Source organism: Zingiber officinale, chromosome 4A (genome assembly GCF_018446385.1).
Source record: "Zingiber officinale cultivar Zhangliang chromosome 4A, Zo_v1.1, whole genome shotgun sequence".
Lineage (NCBI taxonomy): Eukaryota > Viridiplantae > Streptophyta > Magnoliopsida > Zingiberales > Zingiberaceae > Zingiber > Zingiber officinale.
Window position 1 is genome coordinate 57,086,246 of NC_055992.1, and position 4,792 is coordinate 57,091,037.

The window sequence follows — 4,792 nt, forward strand, 5'->3', positions numbered from 1 at the left end:
GAGCAGGCTTCCGTTCGACTTCTCATCCCTCGAATGCCACGCACGCTCTTCACGCCCACCGGAGTACTCTTCAGCAGCTCTTTCCTCCTTCGGACGCACCGAGCTCGTCGACTCACTTCCCGTGCCGTCCTTCTGGCTAGCTGCGTCATCCGCTCGACTTACTGTGCTCCTAAGCTCCTGCACACTTAGACACAGGGATCAAACACAAAGCAAGACCTAACTAACTTGGTTGATCACATCAAAACACCCACGGGGTCCAACAATCTCCCCCTTTTTGATGTGCATCAAACCAAGTTCAAGTTAGGGTAAAAATAGACACAAAAAGTAATTTTAAAGAGAAATTACTAAACTAACATATTAAGCATAAGTTTTACAATAAAGTAAAATTGCAACATAGTTAGAAAAATAAATTTAATTTTCCTAACTCCCCCTCAACTTGTACTTTTCTCTCCCCCTTTGATCACAGCAAAAATGGGGTCCTAATTAGAGGGAACTTTTAAATAAAAATCAAAGTAAATGAATTTTCAAACAGAACTTTCCAGAAAAAATATTTCAAAAAAAAAATTCTAAGGATTTTCCAAAAAAAACTTCAAGTCAAAAAGTAAATTAAGTCTTTAGATTTTTTTTTAGTAAAAAGTATTTCTAAAAATGAATAATAAACAAAATTTTCAAAAATGTTTGATTAAACTTTCAAAACATTAATTAATTCTAATTTTTAAATACTTTTTTAGAAATTTAATTAAACCTTTCATTTCAATATTTCTGCTTCCAGGTCGTGGCGAGGCACTAGGCCTTCTTGGTTATTGGAGCAACAACCACTTCCTTGACAAAGCTTTATAAAGAAATTTACTGTTTAATTTTATTCTCTGAAAGCGCTAAGTCTAATATTTCAACTAAGATCAAATATTATGATTTTTAAATTTCCATTTTAACTTCTCATAAGTTCTTAATTCACAGTTTTTTAGAATTATGGAAAAAAATATTGAGCATGTAAAAAATTGTACATTTTCTAGTGTTAGTTTGTCAAAATCTTTTAATTGACAAATTGTATCTTTTAACTCAATATTCTTTAATAGTTTTTCAGTTTTTAATTTAAAATATTCTTTCGACGAAATAATTTGTAATTCATGAAAACCTTTCGGCAATATTTCAATTGAAACAATTAATTTGCTAAGAGGTGGAGACCATACCTGACTTACCTTATCGGTAGTTGATTCTCCCCCTGTTGAGTTGTTTTCGTCTTCTGATGTTTCTCCCCCTTCATCGATGCTCATTTGTGATGAGCATTTTAGGTCTTCAAGTTGGAGTTCGGTTACTGGTTATGTCTCGGCACTTACCTCAGTTTCGGACTCTTCTGACGTCGGATCAGTGTCCATCGAGGAGTCGGATTCAACTTCAATTTGTTCTTCGTGGAGTTTTAAGAACTTTTCCCAAAGTTCTTTTGCGCTATTGTACACTTCGACTTTGTCGAGATCTTCATTTGGTATTGTGGTTAGAAGATGAAATTCAACCCGTGCATTTGCCATAAACTCGTCACGTTGCTTCTCGTTCCAGAGGTATTTCTCGAGCTCTTCTCCGTTTGCTTTCTTTGGTGCTTCGTAACCAGATTTCATTATTAAATAAATAGAAAAATCAAAGTTAAGGTATACCTCCATCTTTTTCTTCCATGAAGCAAACTCCCCCTCGAATGCTGGTGGGTAGTCACTGTCTCCGCCCATCGTTTTGATCGTTGTGTGTCAGTCGGCGGTTAGTCCTTCTGAGCGGTCAGGCTCTGATACCAATTGTAGGTGCAGCGGAGGCCGGCAAGAGGGTGGTGAATTGCTGAAAATAAAAATAAACTATACCCTCCTCGGATTTCAACTCAGAAAAGCAATAGTAAAATTAAAACAAGCAAAGAAATAGAAATTAAGTAGAAGACAGGATTTAACCTGGTTACAACCAAGGAAGTTGTTAATCCAGGGGAGTAGAAAAAGCTCAGTAGAAAAATCTCCTTTGCTGAAGGCGGAGAAGACTTTTACACTTTGGAAGCTTAGAACTATTGCTAAGAAAGAGTACACAGTTGATTCCTTGAGTTGTTGTACTTTCCTAGCTCCATGGGCCTTTATATAGATCTTGGAAATCTTATCCCGAGAGCCTAAGGCGCCTCCAACAAGGTTCAAGGCGCCTCCAGCTCGGTCAATGGATAAAACTTTATCCGCAGCGCAAACGGTCAAACTGACCAGGCTCAAGGCGCCTTAAACAAGGCTTTCAAGGCGCCTTCAATGTTGAAGGTGCCTTCAATATGTTTAAGGCGTCTTCAATATGTTTAAGGCGCCTTCAAGGTTCCTGCTACAGTAATTTCTGCTACAGTATTATCAGCCTCTTTTGTCTCCTTTTTTTCTTCACTTTGGCTTCCGAAGCTCCGTTCTTTTGGGTGATTGCGGCCAACCAAAATAGGGCTCACCCGAACCCAATTCCCGGCCTTCTCCTCGAGCAGGCTTCCGTCCGGCTTCTCGTCCCTCGAACGCCACGCACGCTCTTCACGCCCACCGGAGTACTCTTCCGCAGCTCTCTCGTCCTTCGGACGCACTGAGCCCGTCGGCTCCCTTCTCGTGTCGTCCTTCTCGCTAGCTGCGTCTTCCGAAAGACTTCCTGTGTTCCTAAGCTCCTGCACACTTAGACACAGGGATCAAACACAAAGCAAGACCTAACCAACTTGGTTGATCATATCAAAACACCCACGGGGTCCAACAATCTCCCCCTTTTTGATGTGCATCAACCCAATTTCAAGTTAGGGTAAAAATAGACACAAAAAGTAATTTTAAAGAAAAATTACTAAACTAACATTTTAAGCATAAGTTTAGTAATAAAGTAAAATTGCAACATAGTTAGAAAAAAAATTTTAATTTTTCTAACTCCCCTCAACTTGTACTTTTCTCTCTCCCTTTGATTACAGCAAAAATGGGGTCCTAATTAGAGGGAACTTTTAAAAAAAATTCTAAGTAAATGAATTTTCAAACAGAACTTTCCAGAAAAAATATTTCAAAAAAAAATTTTAAGGATTTTCCAAAACAAAATTCAAGTCAAAAAGCAAATTAAGTCTTTAGAATTTTTTCTGGAAAAAGTATTTCTACTAATGAATTATAAACAAAATTTTTAAAAATATTTGATTAAACTTTCAAAGCATTATTTAATTCTAATTTTTAAATGCTTTTTCAGAAAGTTAATTAAACCTTTCATTTCAATATTTCAGCTTCGTTGTGGCGAGGTACTAGGCCTTCTTGGTTTATTGTAGCAATAACCACTTCCTTGACAAAGCTTTATAAAGAAATTTACTGTTTAATTTTCTTCTCTGAAAGCACTAAGTCTAATATTTCAACTAAGATCAAATATTATGATTTTTAAATTTCCATTTTAACTTCTCATAAGTTCTTAATTCACAGTTTTTTAGAATTATGGCAAAAAATATTGAGCATGCAAAAAATTATACATTTTCTAGTGTTAGTTTGTCAAAATCTTTTAATTGACAAATTGTGTCTTTTAACTCAATATTCTTTAATAGTTTTCCAGTTTTTAATTTAAAATATTCTTTCAAAAAATAATTTGTAATTCAAGAAAACCTTTCGGCAATATTTCAATTGAAACAATTAATTTGCTAAGAGGTGGAGACCATACCTGACTTACCTTGTCGGCGGTTGATTCTCCCCATGTTGAGTTGTTTTCGTCTTCTGATGTTTCTCCCCTTTCATCGATGCTCATTTGTGATGAGCATTTTAGGCCTTCAAGTTGGAGTTCGGTTACTGGTTGAGTCTCGACACTTACCTCAGTTTCAGACTCTTCTGACATCAGATCAGTGTCCATCGAGGAGTCGGATTCAACTTCAATTTGTTCTTCGTGGAGTTTTAAGAACTTTTCCCAAAGTTCTTTTGCGTCATTGTACTCTCCGACTTTGTCGAGATCTTCATTTGGTATTGTGGTTAGAAGATGAAATTTAGCCCGTGCATTTTCCATAAACTCGTCACGTTGCTTCTCGTTCCAGAGGTATTTCTCGAGCTCTTCTCCATTTGCTTTCTTTAGTGCTTCATAACCAGATTTCATTATTAAATAAATAGAAAAATCAGAGTTAAGGTATACCTCCATCTTTTTCTTCCATGAAGCAAACTCCCCCTCGAATGCAGGTGGGTAGTCACTGTCTCCGCCCATCATTTTGATAGTTGTGCGTTAGTCAGCGGTTAGTCCTTCTGAGCGGTCCGGCTCTGATACCAATTGTAGGTGCAGCGGAGGCCGGCAAGAGGGGGGTGAATTGCTGAAAACAAAAATAAACTATACCCTCCTCGGATTTCAACTCAGAAAAGCAATAGTAAAATTAAAACATGCAAAGAAATAGAAATTAAGTAGAAGACAGGATTTAACCTGGTTACAACCAAGGAGGTTGTTAATCCAGGGCAGTAGAAAAAAGCTCAGTAGAAAAATCTCCTTTGTTGAAGGCGGAGAAGCCTTTTACACTTTGGAAGCTTAGAATTATTACTAAGAAAGAGTACACAGTTGATTGCTTGAGTTGTTGTACTTTCCTAGCTCCAGGGCCCTTTATATAGGTCCTGGAAATCTTATCCCGAGAGTCCAAGGTGCCTCCAACAAGGTTCAAGGCGCCTCCAGCTCAGTCAGTGGATAAAACTTTATCCGAAGCACAAACGGTCAAACTAACCAGGCTCAAGGCGCCTTAAACAAGCCTTTCAAGGCGCCTTCAATGTTGAAGGTGCCTTAAATATGTTTAAGGCACCTTCAATATGTTTAAGGCGCCTTCAAGGTTCCT